This window comes from Coturnix japonica, chromosome 3, assembly GCF_001577835.2.
Source record: "Coturnix japonica isolate 7356 chromosome 3, Coturnix japonica 2.1, whole genome shotgun sequence".
NCBI classification, from domain to species: domain Eukaryota; kingdom Metazoa; phylum Chordata; class Aves; order Galliformes; family Phasianidae; genus Coturnix; species Coturnix japonica.
The window spans coordinates 38,328,660-38,348,532 of NC_029518.1; the positions used below are offsets into that span (position 1 = coordinate 38,328,660).

The 19,873-nt window shown below is 38.7% G+C and overlaps 1 protein-coding gene across 4 annotated transcripts in view; it reads left to right on the plus strand.

The window, feature by feature from the left end:
- RPS6KA2 (ribosomal protein S6 kinase A2) overlaps positions 1 to 19,873 on the plus strand; it is a 242,195-nt gene that overhangs the window by 117,492 nt on the left and 104,830 nt on the right. Inside the window, exon 1 of one of the 4 annotated variants that reach the window (XM_015858007.2) lies at positions 3,165 to 3,226. The exons of the other annotated variants lie outside the window; for them this stretch is intronic. The gene's annotated coding sequence lies outside the window, so the exon portion shown is untranslated. Of the gene's footprint in view, positions 1 to 3,164; positions 3,227 to 19,873 lie in introns of those variants that run through there. 4 annotated transcript variants of the gene reach the window in all.

Sequence of the window (19,873 nt, forward strand, 5' to 3'; positions counted from 1 at the left end):
TAGACATGTTGAGTAGTTGCACCGTTCAAAACTGCTATGACAGATGACATAATTTAATGTATCACTTTGGAAATCTGAAAAGGGCAACAGTCTGCGGAGCAAGCAGTCAAGGATCTTAAGAGAAGGAGTAACCTTTAGGCACTGTTGCCTGTTCTTTGGCAGGGTGGGTGGAAATATAACTATTAAAATGTTTGCAAATACAGAAGATTCCTCTTCTTGCAATTTCCTTTACATTCTTCATCTCTTTCTTGGTATAATCTCTCACTCCCATCTTTGTAACACCATTTACAGCTGGAGTTGCCATCTGGTTGCTAAGAGAAAGGGAAAAAAAGAACCCGCGTCTGATTAATAGTTGTTGTACGTGCAGACACTGGATGCACAAAAGCATCAACTTTAGTGGATCCAGGACACAGGAGACCTAGTAAAAATGTGGAGAGTAACTTGCATAAGCCTAAAGTGGCATGCTGAATTTTGTTGTCACCTTGTATGCTTACTTAAAAAGAACATCATAAGCAAGTGAAAACTGGAGGGCAGTGTATGTCTTGTCTGTTAAAGGTCATGCAGGTCAATAGATTATTTGTACAGGAGCTGTTTGCATATGCATTTTAGAAAAAAAAGAAAAAGCTTTTTGAGTCATGTGCCTTTTCTCTGCCTTGGAAAATGACTGACATGTGAAGGACACTGGAGATCTGTTCCATCTAGAGCAGTGAGGTGGAACTGCGGTTTGGCTGTCCCACATTTCTGGTAGCGATGGGTGCAAGTTTGATTTTTTAAATAGAGCTGAGTGCTCAGCACAGGAGAAAGGGATGTTCAGCTGCTGCAAGTTGCTTTAGCTCATGTAGCTCCTCCTAGGGGTTTACCTAAGCCTTACCAGCAGTTAGGGTTTCCTTCAGTTCCTGTAGGAATTTAGAGTGGGAAAGAAAACTAGTGAGTTTATGGTTTTGGAAGCCAACAAGACTTTCTGTTTATGAGCAGAAAAATTAAGTACCCCTTTTCTTCTTTACCAGTGCACGTTGGACCTAATAGAAATAAGACAAGATGGTAATTCAGTTTTTATACCTAGTTGTATTTCTGCTGATCACAGTAAGAGGATATGGCTTGTGGCAGTAGTCTTTACCGTATGCATTTATGAGGATTTCACTGAAGAGCATAGAAGTAATTTGTACAACTTAGCTCACTTCTAAGAACTGTAACTTTGCTACATTTAAGTGAATACCAAAAGTAATGTCTCACTAGTCAATTCTGTAGCTTTTACCTCTTTAGTTTTCAGTCTTATTTTACCTGTAAATGCCACTCATTCTGTATTCTGTGGGTTTTATTTTGGACTTTACAAAGGATCTGCAGGTGCTGCAGGAAAGAGACTGTCTTGCAAGCATAAAAACCATATCAGGGTTGTTTTCTCAATATTTCAGTGTCTTGTTTCCCTTTTTGCATGTTGTTCCCATCTCCCTCACCAGGGTCTGATGAAAAAACAGCTGTTTATGATAAGCTGTGTGAAAACTACAAACAGAGCACTGTACACCGATAGGCAGTTGCTTGCAAAAAGTTCTGGACATTTTCTTTCTTATATTTCATCCTCTTTTTTTTTTTTTTTTTTTTTTTTTCCTTTTCCCTCTCTTTTCTTCTTTTTTGTTGTTAAAACCTTCCTGAGAGCTCAAAGGTATTGCAATTTTATTCCAGATGATCCAGAACAGAGCATAGCTCATTAACAGGCCTCTTTTGATGGCTTGCTATAGGCTGACAATGAACTCTGTCATAACAGTTTTGTTCTTTGTAACTGCTATCTGGACTTGCAAATGAAATAAGGCCTTTGGAAGTTTGCATTAGAGGAGCCTCTCTTGTAGATATGGTTTAGTGGTTTGTGATAGCAGCGGTAAAGGGAGGACGGTTGGACTACATGATCTTGTAGGTCCTTTCTGACCTTGTGATTCTATGACTCACTGCATTGACAGCAGTGCATATAAGCTCATAAGGCAGCAATCATACATAATTATGGGGCAATGATAGCCAAATCACAAAATTTGGTATTTCTTTCAACCTTTTTTAGTGGATCTTATATGAAATGATCAAGATTGAAAGTAGATGAGTAAGATTTTTATCTTCTGTATTAGGAGGCAAATTATCCTACTCCAAAAAAGGAAAGAGAGGAATAGTGGAGGTACAGGCCTTTCATGTGGGCAACAGCAAGATGAAGCAACAAAAGCCAGCTTTGAACTATTAAGCAAGAATGTTCATAAAATGAGAGAAAAGTGTCTTTGATTTCCTCTTACATCACTGGAATTTGTTATCTGCTTAGTAGTATTGAAAAATAGCAGATCATGGGAAAAGTGCAACTCTCTGCCAGTCTGCTCCATAAGCAAGAACTATTAATGGGAGTTGTTTTATTGGAACTGATGACAGAATCTGCCTTTTTTACTTCTTTTTATTTATTTTTTTTTTTTTTTTAAATTGAAATGTTGTTTTCAGTACTGATTTTTAGCAGTTTACTTATAGCATGCAGGAACTAAGGATGCTTTTCTTCAGAATTACTGAGCTCTACCTCACTTATTCCAGTGCTCATAGATTTTTCTTGGAAGAATGTTCTCAGGAGCAGTCAACATAGATATTCACCAAGAGGAAATCTTGCTTGGGCAAACCAGTAGTCTTCAGTTTACTGTGTCCAGTTCTGGGCTCCCCGGTACAAAAAAGACAGGGATCTCTTGGAAAGAGTCCAGCGGAGGGCCACAAAGATGGTGAAGGGCCTGCAGCATCTCCCCTATGAGGAGAGACTAAGCGAACTGGGTCTCTTTAGCCTTGAGAAAAGAAGGCTGAGAGGGGATTTGATCCAGGTTTATAAATACATGAGGTGTGGGGGCCATAGTGGCGAGGCTGGTCTCTTTTCAGTAGTGCGTGGGGACAGGACTAGGGGAAACTACAGCATAGGAATGAATGTGCGCAAGAACTTTACAGTGAGGGTGACGGAGCACTGGAACAGGCTGCCCAGGGAGGTGCTAGAGTCTCCTTTGGAGATATTCAAGACCTGCCTGGACACCTACCTGCGAGACCTGGTGTAGGGAACCTGCTTTGGCAGGGGGGGTTGGACTCGATGATCTCTAGAGATCCCTTCCAACCCCTACAATTCAGTGATTCTATGATGTCATAACTAGTTGGGTAGGTGAAGGGGAAACAGTCGTGTACCTTGGCTGCAGCATAGCTTTTGACACTGTCTCCTGTAACATCCTTGTAGGTAAGATTAGAAAGAGCAGGAAAGATGAGCAGACAGTGAAGTGAAATGGACTGAGAACTGGCTGACTGGCAGAGTTCAGAGTGTTGTGATCCATGGTGCAGAGTCCAGTTGTTCAGCCTGCAGAAGAGATTTCAGGGCAGGAGTGGGGGGGGGGGGGGAAGAATTTTATCAGTGCTTGTAAATATCTAAAGAAGCCCAGAGAGCTTGTGGAATCTCTTTCTTTGGAAATATTCAAAACCCATTTGAATTCTTTCCTGTGTAACCTCTTCTGTGGAACCTGCTTTAGCACAGGGGTTGGGACTGCTGTGATCTCCAGAGGTTTCTTCCAACTCCTATGGTTCTGTGATTCTGTGATTTTCATGTGCCAAATGTTTCTGGCTCTCTGAATATACCAATGTATTTTATTTCCATTTATCAGATTCTTATTTTAAAGTTCTGCCTCAGGGCTTCATCTACCTTTCCTTTTATGGGACCATGTCCTGTCATACTGTCTTCCACCATCTGGTCTGCAACTGATTGCTTTCTTCAGCGAGACTGGAAAATTGACTTAAACGCACGCAAAATGTAATGATGCAAAGTGTTGTAGCCACATGATTTCAAGAAAGCTGCTCTGATGTATGGAGAAAGGATAAGACCCATTTAATGTTGAGACAGTCTAGTGGTAAGGAGCTGTCCTGCTCTAACAGGAGGGAGGGACATGGATTACTGCTGTATGGCCCAGACTTGCTGCTGTTAGTGCCATTTTTGATGGATGATATGTTCCAACACTGTGCTGTTGTAACACCCCTGAACAGGTAAGAGAGAATATAAATTCCACGTGAAGTATGTTTCAGATGCATACAGCTGTCCTACTTGCGAGAGATCCCTCTGTGTAAAGAATATTTTTTTAAGGTTTTGTGTTTTTAAAGGGCACTGGTAAACATGTATGATGTTCCAGTGAAAAGTGAAGTAATACTTGAAAGAAAACATTTTTTTCTTCAGTGGGAGAGAAAAACTCCTTTTGGGGAAATAACAAAAGTACATCTGAATATGATTTTTATTAAATCCAAGAGCTTCTTGTTGTTGTTGCAAGAAGGTTGCTAATGTTACAATTTTTGCTCTTGTTGAAGCTGTGCATGAGTAGTTGCATCTCTTTCCTAGATTGTAATAAGCATTTTCAGGCATATATAGAATCAAACATAGTTGCTATGTTCATGTACTAGCTACGGTCTCAAGAACACTATAAATCATTGGCACAGGCCTACACATGGAACTATTAATGCTGTGTGGAGAGTTTCTGGCAAAATGCCTGCAATAATGTGATTCAGGCTTTTCATGTCCTAAGCTAGAACCTCTGTTTAGCTCCATGTTACGCGAGGTACTTAAGTTTGTAATTGTCATGTAATCATTCATAGAGTGATTTGAAAGTGTGATGTGCTGTGAATGATTGGAGTTATTTATTTTTGTTCCAAAGTATGGACTGGAAATATGAGTGAATTGAAAGGAAACTGGGAATGGAGCCCATATCCTGCAGATACTTATGCAGATGTAGCAGATGAGTAGGCATGCTTATATTTAATTGTGCGCATAAATGTTGACATGAATAGTGCTTTGTTTTCTATCTGTAAAGGAAGGAGGTTCTTTTAAATTGCAGCCTTTTGTCAATTCATTTTATAAATTACAACATATTAACATCTTTTCTTTTTAGCTTCTTGTAAAACCTGCTTGTGGTGCAAAATGTCCTTTCAGATTTGTCATAGCTAGGGATCTAGAAAAAAGAAATGAGCATTGCACAGTTCTAAGTAGCACAGATAACAAACTTATTCAGTAGAATAGTTTCGGTCAAATCAAAGTCAGAATTTAGATTCAGTTCAGGTAAGAATAATGTAGAGCATCCACTTGCTGACATTTATAGCAAAAGCCCTCAAAATCTGCAAACGCTTCAGGCATGCAAGAAACTTCATGCAGATGAGTTGTCCTCTGTAGTTTGATGGAATATAGGATTAACACTAGTAATTAACTTTCTGGGATCCAAACAGCAGCTTACCTCAAAAAAAAAAACAAAAAAAACCAACAAAAAACAAAACAAAACAAAACAAAAAAACCTGAAAGATTATACCAGCTCAGGAGTGCAGAAGTTTCAGAGTATTTTTATTATATGAGCAGCATTTGGCTGGATGTTTGGATAGTTGGCTGAGGTTTTATGTGAACTTCTTGTTGAACTTCTTATATAGTATCTCAGAATATTTCACGAGTTGGGAATGTAATGCCACAATGCCATGCAGCCAAGCCATGAAGATTTGAAGAGTGTGAAGGTTTGCTTTAAATTTTGCCTAGGTTAATTTCACAATTACTATTCACTAAGTAAATGCAAGCAAAGATCTTTCACAGAGCTATTGGGTAAAACAGTAAGAATCACTGATGTAACTACATTCTATGTAAAAAGCAGTCTGGAGTGGGTTGCCTAAGCTCAAGTAAACTGATAAACCGTAAATTTTGTGTGAGAACATGAAAATGGGGCCCACAGACGAGGTACCTTGGAAGCTGGCCTCTGTGTGGCCTCAGAGGGACTTCTTGGTGAACTGCCTGGCCAAGATCTAATGTCTGGGAGCAAAGGCTCAGTTTGTCCTGTTCTATGACTGTGCTTGATTTGAAGATAAAGTTGTATAAGGTAACTGATTCTATCTTTCCCTTCCAGTGAAAGTGGATGAAAGATATCCTTAGATGGAAGTTATTAACAGGTATATTGTTAAATAAGCCTATCAGTTTGCATTAAATTGAGGAAACTTAGTATAGCTGATGTATAATCCTATACATCATAAATGGTTATGGGGATTCACCTTTTCTAGTTGTATAAATTTATGTGTTAAATGCTTCAAATTTCATTTTTGTGTTGTTGGACAGGCAATTTTTTTTAATGTATTGGATACCGAATTAGTAGGTTTTCAGTAGAGGAAATAAACAGCGTTGTTTATTTTTCTTGAGAACATTTTCCATATAATGGAATTCAACAGTTTTGAAGGAGTAAAAGTATGAGTTGCAGTAAGTAGAGACAAGTTGCAGTGAATCCACGAGTTAGCTATCTCTGCTGAAAGTATTGACCATTTTATTTATATAAGCTGTTGTGCTTTGTATCTGTTGGTTTTTTGTTGTTTTATTTTTTCCCCAGCGTGTCTTCTGTGACTCATCTTTCTTAAAATAGTTCATTTGGTAATTCAGAAAAGACAATACATTGCCTACACTTTTCCTTACAGGACTGCAGGGTGAAAATGGCAGTGTGGGGTTGGGCTGAGGAAAGATGCAAATAAACAGATCCATCTGCAGAAGAGAGCAGGTCTGTGGCTGACTGCAGGGAGCAGTAAAAGTTCTGTCTCCTAGATAAAATATATAGAGGAAAAAAAAGTCTGGTTCAGTATTTATTAAAAAATAATAAAAAAAATAAATAGAAAAGAAAAAATGAAGTAATTAGCCAATAGGAGAGTGCCAAGCAAGTGAATCATTATTTGTCTCTGGTATCAGCCGATCTGGAGGAAGAATGTGAGGCCAGAAAAAAGAAAGAGGTCTTGAGCTTGTTTCTGATTTATCTTTTTCAAAATATTACGGAAAAACACGTCCAAATTCCACTGTAATCTAATGAACTTGGGAGGAGGGCAGAAGCAGTAGGAGAGAAAAAAGAAGCCAACAAAGGATGAGAAGTAAGTTGTAGGAATGAAAACTATTTGCAGTAGGAACCGAGAAGCTACTCCCATGATCGCTATTCTGTGAATTACTTCTGCTGACATCGTGGGCACAGGAAGTCAACAGGAGAAAAAGTCCTGGTATTTGCTAGCAAATTAAATATCCTTCATGGTATCTTCTTAATACCAGTGCCTTACCCATTCCCCTTACTCCTTTTAGATTGTGGTTTTTTCAATTGCAGAAATATTTTTTCCCCACTATATTTAGGTTGGATGTTAGGGGGAAGTTCTTCACTAGGAGAGTGGTTAGGCCCTGGAACAGGCTGCCCAGGGAGGTTGTGGATGCCCCGTCCTTGGAGGTGTTCAAGACCAGGTTGGACGGGACCCTGGGCAACCTGATCTGCATAGTAAATGTGTATGTTTGGTGGCCCTGCCAGGCAGGGGGGTTGGAACTACATGATCCTTGAGGTCCCTTCCAACCCGGGTCATTCTGTGTGATTCTGTGTATTGGTACGCATCTGGTGAGGACTGCAGATGAGAATGCAGGTCAGTGAAATTAGCCATGTAGTAAAGCAGTCAAAATGCTCCAGCCTTTCTGAGAAGGGGTTACAGCTCCAGATGCTTCTTTGTGCGTGTCTTTGCCAGGACACCTGTCCTTACACTACTGGAGAGGAGCTCACCCAGGGAGGGAACTAAGCCTGTAGCTTATTGTGTATTCAGTTGGAGCTTGGAAACAATGTGCAAAATAGAAAAAATGACAAAAATAGTGTGATGGTCCACCTGTGTTTCCACATATCTTTCAAGAGCTTTTCATACTGTCAGTTTTCAAAGGTATATTTCATCTCAGTCTTCTTGCCCAGCTTCATTTTCTGGTCTCTCCCAGTTTTCTTAAGAAGATATTGGAAGCACAACCTTTTAATAAAAAGTGCCTATTTAGATTCTAACCTAAATCATGCAACTCAGTACACATGACTTTAATAAGGACTTCAAGTTCTTCAGGTGATCAATAACCTATTCAGATTCTTCCCAGTTTTCCACTTCAGAATGACAGAGCTTTATGTATAAGCTGCTTGTCAGTTTATATTTCTGCTGATAAGATGAAAAAAAATAGTTGTTTCAGGAAAGCTGTCTCTTCACTCCTTTCTGTACTGATCACAGACTCTTAAAGGAAAGAGCTGAAGACCCAGGTGGATACAGAAGAGACAGGAAGCTGCCAGGGAGGTGAAGAATCAGGCTTTTTTCTTTGGAGGCACAAAGTCTGGCTTGCAGAATAGATGTGATCAGAGAATGCAGTTATCCTTGCAGCCAGAGTATTGTCCAAAACCCATCCAAATTACATTGCCTGCGCTCTCATGTCTCTTTGGCTAATGCAATTAATGTCCGCTTGTTCAAATCAGAAGAGAGAAAAGCTATTATCATTCTGCTAGAGGTAGGGCCAGGGAAGGAATGGGTAAAAAGTCACTATAGGCTCAAATGCAATTCAAATCTAGAAGTTTTAAAGCACATAATATAACACATTTCTGTCAATGCATATAAATTACATTTTGTTTTCATGGTCTTACTTTGCCTGGATGTGTTTTCAGGGTTGTGTTGGGTTTTTTTTGTTTGTTTTTGTTTTGTTTTGTTTTGTTTTTGTTAAATCTTTATGGAGAAGGAAAATCCAGATTAGAAATTAGGGTCAGCTAAATGAAGGCAGTTAAGCAGATAGCCAGCTGCTCATATAGCTTAGAGAAAGCTACCTAGTATACAAACATGTGGATGAAATATTGGCTTTTTTGTTTGTCTTCAAGTATAAAAGCCCAATTGGGCTTTAATTAATCTATTGCTACTTCAAATAGTTCGACTCCTGCTCTGAAAAAATCTTTCAAAGGTCATCTTTCCGAGATGAATTGAAAATGGCTACCAGAAGTCTTAAAATATATCAAATCCTAGATCTGCCATTCTTTCCACACTCTAAGGTGTAAAATCTCTCTCAAAAAAAAAAAACCAAAAAAAAACTACTCAAAAACCTGTTTTGAACACAGGTGTAGGGCTATATTTAAAGTATGTTCTGTGTTTGTTTGTTTTTTTCCAGCCAACATTATCTTTGCTAAAGAATGTATAGCCTTCCAAAAGTCTTCCATGCAGCAAAAATCCAAAGCCGCTATCTCAGATATTTATTTATTTTACCTTTGCCCTTCCAGCTGCTGATTTCCACTTGGCCATATTTTGCGAAATGACGAGTAACTGAAATGTGACAGTAGAGATCTAGCACATACTATTTAGAAACAGTTGAGCTATGCAAGTCATGAAATTCAATGCTTCAGGTGTGCCCTGATCTACACTACCTGCAGCAGCTCTTGAAGAGACTATGAGAATGTGTTTGTGCATCATCTGGACTGTGATGTTTCAGTCTGATTTGTACATCTCATAAGAATAGCGCTGGTGCAGCTAGGAAATGTGTCAAGGACCAGTTCAAAGAGGTCTGTTGCAATTCGGTGGAATGTAACTTCATCTATTTCTTGTGTACGAGCTTGAATGCTCCTAGCAAGTAAAATAAAGCAAGTATTTGAAACAGACTCTAAATCCTTTATTTCAGGAATGTTTAAATATAGACTTGACAGTAGCAGCAGTGTCTCCATGTAATCATGAATTTTATATTTGTTTGACTAGAAGAACTGTGTTGTGCAACATGTTGGTTCCTATTTCCCTACCTCCCCACTCTCATTAAGGGTGGGAAGTGAAGTAATCCATGAGACTGTGAACACACATGACATCTCTGTGAAAGGTTTTTGCTTAGAGGATAGAGATGCTGCTTCACAAAGCAAAACACTTGAGATGTTTACCATCAAAATACCGGGTTAGTCTAAGGCTTGGCTTGCCAAATGTGTTTGCGAACATGTGTAACTCATGTTAGTAACTTAAACTGGCTTGTTGATGGAGACCCTGCTATCCTTTATTTCCAAGTGCATGGGTGAGGCAGTCAGACATATCCTTGAAGAGGATTTGGCTAAGTTAGGTCTGGATATAATTTTATTGTCTTTTCTTTAACTCTGTGGAAATGTGTCTCTGGATACCATATATGTATATGGTTTATTTGCTTTATATTAATATTGCATACGCAGTTACAGTGTGCCAATGAAAGTTGCATGACATAATTTCCCAGTTCAAGGAGGAGGCCTGGAACCAAGCTAACTCTTAGGAGGTTCAGAATGTAGGATCTCCATATGACCACTTGATAATAAGGTTTTGTCTTCATAACAGACACTCTAGATAGAATTTATTAGCTCAGCATTCATCTTCTGTGAAAGCTAAATTGAGCACATATAACTGCCAGTGTCTTTAAGGTCAAGATGATTTTTTTTCTTACAGTGAAATGTGGTATTTTACTTGGATTCTGTTTCTTAAATGTCTTAGGGTATGGTTTATTTACTGAAGCAGAGATAACAATTTTGTCCATGCCTCCCAAGCTACTGAAGGTTCTTGACTACCATTATTTGACTGTCAGGGAGCCAAGGTTGTTGTTGGTTAGATGGCAGCATAAAAGTCAGAGACTCTATCTATTTATCTATTTATTGTCAGGCAGCATATATACTCATTTAGGAATCAAAACAAGATAAATGTTTTATCAACTGATTGGACTTGCTCCACAGTTACCGTGAAGAAGTATGAAGCACTGATGTACAAGTATATTTATCTGTCACTATGAAGGACGATTTAGAAACTGACATGTAGTTGGGGATTTTTTTGTGCGTGGTATGTGAATTGCTTAGAAGGATTTCAGAATTATCTAGAGAAAGGTCTTGGTTGTTCTATATATCAAAGGCAAACAAAATTGCCTAATATCAGTGCCTTTCATGTGAAGATCAGCTTAAAAGAAAAACAATATAAGCATTATTTCATGTTTTGTTAATCTCTGAAAATTTTTAGTTTATAGTGGTTTAGCCTCTGAAAGCTACCTTCACCTTTAAATTTTAGCTAGGGGATAAAATCAGTTAAAGGGAATGAAGGATGCTATTGTTTTTATGCTCACATACTGAAGTTTTGTCTCATTATGTCAGGACCAAATGTGATGTGTGGATCTCAGTTTAAGTCAATATGTGAGATTGAGGAAAAAAAAAAAAAAGCACAACAAAAAGAAACACACACATACAAAAAAACCCAAACCAAAACAAACAAACAAACAAAAACACCAAAAAAACCCAAACCACACAAGGATGATACCAAAGTAATGTGAAGTTTGATGAAGGCCATTTGGTTTGGGTGCCACGGGATTTTTATTTAGAGACGGAGATGTATAAGGTTGCGAGAGGAGGAAGAAATGGTGGTTTTCGGCAATGACTGAAAAATAAACTTGGTGGTGTCAGATTAACTAAGTATATTAGGAACAGCTGCCTTTCATGTGTACCAAACAGGATCCCTGAATATCAGCTATCAAATTTTCTAGCAGGCATCTGGAGTTCTGAATGTGATATACAGCAGCTCATGACTATTTTGAACAAGACCTCATATTTCTTCTTCTGAAGATATATTGAGAACCTGCAGTTCTGGTGACCTGGAGCAGACTTGTATGTCTTAAGCACCCAGGATCTCATTTCTTCCTTGATAATTGTTTCCTTACTGTCTATCTCCCCTGAATATTGATGATGTCAGTTTGTTTTGATCCCTGTGTGACAGTGATGTTCTGCATTAGAAATCAGTGCTATGACCCAGTTTGGCCTGTCATACAGGAGGTGCTTCAGGAGAACTGAAAGTGGGAGGGTCTTTACTCAGTGTTCATCCCTAACAATCCCAGTCAGTGATGAGGGCTTGTTGAAATGGTATTCATGCTTAAATTAGTTAAATGCATTGGCATAGAGCATGTACATCAGAGTAACACAATAATCCAAACAATTTACATTGGCTACTTGTGCTGTGCTAATGAAAAAGAGAGGCTGAAGGAATCATAGTGAACAGGAGAACGTGAGTAGCTTTCCGGCTATTTTCCTTCCTTAGGCAATCAGCAAGCTCACGACTCAAAAAAAAACCCAACACAATTACATTGACTTTGGCGCAGATGTTTGTCTGTAGCTCTGGGAATAGCTTGTCCCTGGCTGGATGGCATAGAGGATTTGCATTCAATTTTTATGAACCTTAATAAGGCCATTGTTCTCCAGTTTCTGATTGATTGTCTTTATGTAATGAGGGCAACTAAGAAAGACTCATCAGAGTGACTGAGGAAGGTCAGCTGTGACTGCTTTAGTTTAACGCAAGCTGCTAAAGTTTCAAGATGAATTACTTTTCATTGCATGCGTTGAAAAGTGTGCTACTGAAGTTTTTTTTTCCTTTTTTTTTTCTTTTTTTTTCCTTTTAACTGATGCCCGAGGAATGTGCTTTTGTCCTTCAAACTGTACTCTGTCATATGATAACCCTAATTGCAGTTTAGCTTTTGTTGATTAATATTCTCTGGTTGATGTTTTCAAAAGTCCCTGATTGGAGGTGCTCTTTAAGCGAGGTATCGGTTTGCAGAGTTGGGTGATCAGTCAACAACTCAACAATCAATTCAAACTCAGGTGTTTTCATGCAGACACTTTTTACTGATCATTACTAGTGCTACTATAGAGCGTGAGTAGAGATCTGTAAACCCATGAATTCTGGATAAAGTCTGCTCAAGGCCTGCAACTTAACTTCACACACTCTTGAGTTTAGTTGCTTTATATCTGTTACAGGGTAATGCTGAAGGCTGTGTTGATATGATATGATATGATATATCAGAAATACCTATCAGGACTTCTGCAACAAAGATTTCTTCACTTCTGGCAGTCAGCTTCCAAGTCCCATAACCCACTGCATCAGCCCTCCATTAAACCAAAACATGAAGAAGACAGTTCTGCAGAGTTGTTAAGTAGTTCTCTGCGCGCTCTTGGTCCAGATGGAGCAGCAGAAACCAGTACTGGATGCAGTTTTGCTCGGATGAGGCTACCTCCATTCTGGGCTCCCCTTTCAAAATAAAACTCTTGTCTCCTGCTGTGAACAATAAAAAAGCCACTACCATAAGTACCTGACAAAGTTATACAAGACAGAAGACCCAGAGGTTTCAGCTTCCTGATTGTTGTCTACCTGATCTGGTGGGCCAGTTGTCATCCTGAAATAGATGGTTCAATTCTCAAGGCTTTATAGTCATCCCAGTCTTAGTTTGTCTCTTGATTGGTGCTGGGTACTAGGACCTTGCAACTGTTTTTTCCAGCACAGGCCAAATAAGTTTCTTTTCTTGTGCTTGGCACTCGCTCTAGTGCCAGGCTGCTAGGCTCACTAAATCATAGTAGTTCTTACTGTGCGTACTTATATATGTATCTCTGAGAGTATTTTTGGTGATCTGAGTTTCCAGCCCCTGAGGCAGAGAAACTGGAAAATCATTCATAGAAATCTTGTCAGGGAGACAGAATTTCTTAAGGTGGATGGAGAACTTCTAATGGGAGATGTGTTTTTGCTTCATTTCTAGAGCTGAATGGATTTTAATTCTAATGTAGTGTGAATTGCTATCCTAATCTGAGAAGCTACTATCCTAGCACATTTGCAAGCGCAGAAGTAATGGTTGTATGTTTTCTATATGCTCTGCTATTACTATAAATGGTCGTTGTGTGAAGTTGGATTGAGCATTTTTCTGGCTATTAATTCTGGTGGCCATGTCATGTTGCCAGAGCCTTGCTACCCATACCCATCTGCACAAACATGCTGAAAATGCTTTCTTTAACTGATGATTTTACATTCAGACAGTGGCGCCTCGGTGTGCTGAGGTTTGTTAACCACAACTCTTCCATCACAGTTTTCCATGCGGCATGGCTCAGGTCATGTCCTCCAGAAAGGCAGTTTGAGTAATTGATCAGAAAGCTTCCCAGTATGAAGTTTGTAGGATAGGTACATGATGGGGTGGATATTAAGGAGAAAGGCAGCACTTAATGTGACTTTGACTTTTGGTCTGTTGCCAGAGAGACTTAGCATTATTGCTCTGTTGGATTGTAACTGACGTGATGCCTTAGGGTTTGATGGAGAAAGGTTCTGGGGACCTTGCTGGACTCTGCCTGTACAGCATGGGTACACTTTCTTATGATATCTTCTGACTGTTGCATTTCTGTCTGTACTATTTCCTTGTTACTACAGGAAGACTTGGTAGCAGTGCTTTCAACTTAGATGAAAGCAAATTATGTTATCTATATAAAAATGAATCATGGAATATATATAGATTGTGAAGTGAACTTCTGTGAAAATAATGACTTGGATAAATCCATAGACTGCTGCTTGTACACACAGCTCTGAAAAAAACCTCCCTGGATCTAAGGTTTTGTTATATGATCCACAGGGATTTGTTAATCTTAGGATGAGAGATTATATATATATATATATATATATATATATATATATAAATAAATGTTCTGCTTCTGTGTCACATAAATAATGTATGAGGTTGTGAAGAATGATGTTAAGAACAAATCGGTAATGAGAAAAATGTTATTGCACAGAAATGCTGTAGTTCAGGCAGTGGGTCCTCACCTGAACTTGTTGCTGTTACTGTTTGAGGGGATCCATACTGAGAATATATATGTAAAATATTTCATCCACAAGGCCTTATTACATTTACAGGGAAACACGAAGGAAACACTGGAGTAATATTAATTACAACATAGAAACACTGTAGTAGACATTGATTTTTTGATCTATACTTAGGTCCCCAAGAAAGAAAACAAAGCGGTTCATTCAGAAACAACATTGAGTGAAATAGATTTGTTAAGAAACTGAAACTAGGTAAGAGAAAGCAGAATTTATGAGGAAGAAGTCACCTTGCCTTATGGCACTGCCCTCAACATCAACTCTGAGATAGGCTGCCATCCTCTCTGGCCTCAGAGCTGCTTTCAGTGGGAAGGACGTACTTCCAGAAATATTCCATCCTATGCAGCTTTTTTGTTTTACCTAATTTTGTATTTCTTCTGCCCAACAGAAGATTAATAAATCTGTCGTAAGTCTGTATGAGAAATAAATTTATTTTGAAATTGTCTGGAAAATTGAATGTTCCTATTTAGTATTGTTTCATTCCTGCCATCTGTGGATCTTTCATGCTGTCAGAATAGAGGCTAGCTAGAAAATCTGATTTAGGATTAGGGTCAATCTCTAGCTAAATTTGACTGGGGTGGCAGTGAAAGCTTAAGAACTCTTGCTAATGAATTATTTTTTCAGTCATCTTCATGGTACTGGAATAAATAATGTCCATTAGAGGATCAATTTATTATTTCAGCTGAAGAATTTTGTAATACAGAATATCAAACAGATGTTAAGCTAAACTATATGCATTGTATATGTAAGTGGAAGTATAAGAAAGCTGCTAATGAAAACATATAATTATATCCTTCTCAAAGGAAAAAAACCAAAACTTTCATAAAGGCAGGACTAAGAGATGTAGTAAATAAAAAAGAACCCTGTGACCAAAAGGTGTGCGTATAGCCCATTATACTCTACACAGCACTGAATTTATTGAATTTGTTTCTTGATTTGTGCCACTGTTAAAGCTGTATTAATATGATTTTATTTAGGCTTGTATCTGGTTTTTCAATGATCACTACTTGAATTCTTTCAACATAATTGCTCAGTCATTGAATTCCCAGTAATTCCTCTGATAATGTGAAATTGTATTTAAATATCTTTACTTCTCTTTCTTCTTATAAGTCAAGTTTGATAGAAATGCACCCAGGTTTCCTGAGTAAAGACTGCAGCTTACTCTTGTAAAGGTAAAGCATTTTACTCCTGAAGTTCCTGTGTTTTAAAGCCAGGATTTTGGTCCCAATAGAACACCTGAGACCTTCCTGCTGCAGTCAGGTGTGTTGGTCTCAGCAGGTGTGAGGTGGGATCTGGGAAGTGGCTGTGAGCACCACACACATGCTAGAGGTAGTGTCAGGTCTGCAGCCCTCTCTGTGATACCTATGAGACTGAAATCCACTGCCTGGAACATGTGTTACAGTGGGAGACAGGTTCTGGCAAAGAAGGCTTCAATATTGCCAGGTCTCGCCAGAAGATAAAATCTGTGCATTTCAGAACAAAGTTCTGTCATTTGATGAGACCCTGTGACAAGAGGTGTGGTTTCTGCATGTATGTGTTTTGTCTGTAGGTATATGTACTGTTTTCATTTCTGCCTTAAAAGCATTAAGTGCCTTTAAAGCATAAAAGGAGTTTTTAATGAGAATTAATCTCACTATGTGGTTTTTTACCTGATCCTGTCATTGCTTGTTCCCTAAATCACAGGGGAATAAAACCTCCCCATATAACCTTATTTTGCAGTGCGGCATTGTTGCAGTCTGTCCTTGTACCAAGAGGCAGGCAGGGAAAGAAGGGGGTGGTCTGAAGAGCAGAAGTGTGGTGCCCCCCTAAAGCCTTTCAGACAGCAATCAGTTTGGTTTGGGGTTTGTATGCTTTTCCCAAGGCTGCATAGTTAGTGAATTTTAGTGACATCTCTTTTAGTGATATATTTCTCATGCATTATATGGTTAATCATTGCGCTGTAAGGTGAAGCATTGGTTACTTTGAGGTTGTGTCCACCCGTTTGATTTACCTGCAGCGCTCATTAAGCATCCAGCTACATCATTTTCTGGTGATGCTGCTTTCTGCCATTGTGTGTCAGCCTGGAGTGGAACAGATGCATTACTCAGCAAATGTGTGTGGCAACAGTGGCTTGTAATTGCTAATTAGGCAAATGTATAGTAATTTAGCAAGTGAGATATTATAGCCATCCTTGTTTTAATTATATGCTGCATGGATTTGAATAGCACAGTGAGAGGAACTACAGAGGAAAAATACGACATGAAGTGCTCAAATTGCTTTGTTCAACAGTTTGGATTTTCCTTGGGATACAGCTTTCATACACCAGTTTGAGGACTGTTTTCTTTAGGATTCTATGTATACATCACCACCTGAATAGACGTCGTTAATTGCTGATAGTAGGTCTTAGCCATCGCTGCACTTTGCTCCCTTCCTCACAGGGGATAGTTACCTCCTGCCTAAGTGTTTGTATTGCTCATTTTTTATCTATAGGCAGAGAACATGGCAAATATACTGAAATGTTGTGTTAGTATTTCCTCCTCATACGCATAATCTGTGAAGTACTTAGAATCTGCTCAAGTCGTAGGTGTAATCTCTTCTAAAATATATTCACAGTGTGTGGGGGGACAGGAGGAGGAAGGAGCAGAGAGAAGTGGCACGATCAACTTTTAAATTATCAGTGTTTTAAATGTAATGGGCTGGATACTCCAGCCATCTTCTTTGCATAGTACAGGACGACACAATGCAAACAGTGAAATATCTTCCTCATAAGGGTCATCTCAGTCTCCATGGCGGACTTTTCTACAGAATATCCACTTCTTTCTCCCTCCTAGTATAGATGAGAGGAGGCAGAATGTATAAGGGAAAGTGGATATTACTCTTCTGCTTGTGCCACTCTCTTTTGTGCTAAAAACAGCTTTGTACACAGTTTTCTGAGCACTATTTTCTCCTGACTGCTGCTTGCTTTGTCAGAGTACAGCTTGTGCAAAGGAGAAGTGATTCCAGCATTACCTACAAGACTTTCTGAAAGGGTTGAAGGGTTTTGAGCTGTAATGTGGCATGCAGATGTGATGGAGCTGTATGTGCCAACACAGATGCATTATGGTTTCTTATGTCACAGCAACATCCTCCTACTCTCTTAGGAGTATGTTACTGCTGCCTGGATTTAGTGCATAAAATAGATGACGCCTTGATCTCTGTCACTCTCAGGGTAAAAGGGAAGTCAAGGCAGAGTTGAGAGCTGAGACAGAGCCACACCTCTTTCTTAGCATGATGCCCACACTTCAGATGTCCTTTAGGGGAGCAAGTAATTTACAAAGTAATTAGCTACATTTGCTTTTATATGGAAAACAAAGGTTGACAGTGTTTCTCAAGCAGCCAATGATCTGAAACTGTTCCAAAGGTGACTACCTCTTCCATTGGCCAGCTGCAGTGAGGTGCAGTCTGCTGTATTGGCTGTGTAGTCAGACATGACGGCTGCACTTAAAAGGGCTGCTGACAGAATTTTTAGCAGCGTGGCTGCAGGTCTCCTTTATCATGGGCTTTTCAGCAATACTTTTACTTATGCTTGAACCTTTTGCTTGCTGTAATTTATTACAGTCAGACAGTGTTTGTCTGTCTTTCTGGTACATCACAGGTGGATGGCTGGGGTTAGTTCAGTGCATAGATTGATGATACAGCTTCAGGATTTTGAAAGGCATTCCGACACTCAGAGAATGGAAACTGAACTTTTCTAAATATCAGTGCACACATGTGAAATAAGCCACATCAAAATTCTATTTAATGATACATAATATTATGAATCACAGGAGGCTGTGATATTAATATGTAGACAGTAATGTATCATTTAAATTTGTGCTATTTGGGTTAGAAACAAAAAAGCTAGATGACTAATAAAAAAAGCTTCATTTGACTTGTTCTGAATAAATTCAGGACCTATTTATTCTAGCTTGGCTTCCAAAATGATGTATCTTGGAATGCTTCCAAGGGCTAATCAATATATATGGTGTGATACACAGCCTATTTTTAAAATGTGTGTGACCATATTCCAGTTTTAGATCAGTCATGATAGGCAGATTATCAGCTCCCAGTGAACTCCTAAGCAATTATTCAGTGCCTCAGCATGGTTGCATTTCTATAATCTTGTCCTGGCGTAACAGCAGTGAGTGGCCTGGGAAGTTTGGAAATAAGCAAGAAGTTCTCCAGCCTCCCAGACTCTCCATGAGGTCTTTCTCTTTTCTCTGCTCCCCTCATCACTGTGGAGTTTGGGCAGGATTTTACCTAGAAGCAGAAGACTAATGTAAACATGGAAGACTAATAGCCACTAGTTGCATCAATTTGAATGGAATTTTCCAGTATATTTGTTACTTATTGCATGTAAAACCACTACCCTGGCACTCTACAGAGGACAGAAGGTGGCCCAGCCCACTGACCTTGTCAGGTACATAAGAAATGGTGCAGAACAGGGAAAGAAATGTTTTCATTTGCACTCTCTGCATCACTGGTTCTCATCAGTGGCTTGCTCAACCTGTTGAGTCTATGTCTGATGTAATTAAGGGCTGCAACATTTGCAGAAGAACCTGAAGACTTTCAGTCTTGGCAAATTTTGAAAGTTACTCAGCTTTTAAGGCAAGTCAGTAGTACATATCAAGAAAGAATTTGGGGGATCTTTGAAGAATTTTCTCTGGGAATTCCGACTGTGGCAGCACATAAAAAGCACCAAAGAAACACATTAAAAAATGAAAAAAGAAGTTCTCTTCCTACTTACTTTCTTCCTTGATGAAAATCTCAGGTTTAAATGCTAGCATTTTGCTAGCATTTTTATCCTTTCCCTATGAGGATCTTCTAATTTCTTTAATATATTTCTGGAACATGCAGTGGAAATTTTCATTAGTGAATTATTCATTTCCTATTAGCAATGACAGTGATCCATATGAATAATCTCCAGACATAATATTGTTGATTTTATACGTTAGATTCCATTTCAGAGGCTTCAGTTGCAATTAGAAATTCTTATTCGATATAAATTTGAGATTGGCGTGATTTTAAATAAAAGATACTTTATGAAATCCTAGTGGCACTGATATTGATCTAATAGATATCCTTATGAAAATTATAGACCTGACTCTATATTCTGAAGGAGAAATGTGAAAGTATTATCTTCTTCCAAATACAAGGAAAAAAAAATTCTCATAGCTTTCAGCTTCCAATACTGATGTGTACTCAAAGTGTAGGTGTGATTAGCAGTGTAATAAAAGTCCATTTTCTCTACAAGAAGAAAAAAGAAAGTTACTTTGCCCTTGATGATAGCACTTCTAGACATCCCTAATCTTTAGGGATTTACTGAATTTATGAGCAGTCTTCTGAAGTAGCTGCAGAGAGATTTTGAAACTTGGTAAATTTTTTTAATTAGATTTTTTTTTCTTTGGGTCTCAAAATCAGATCCCTA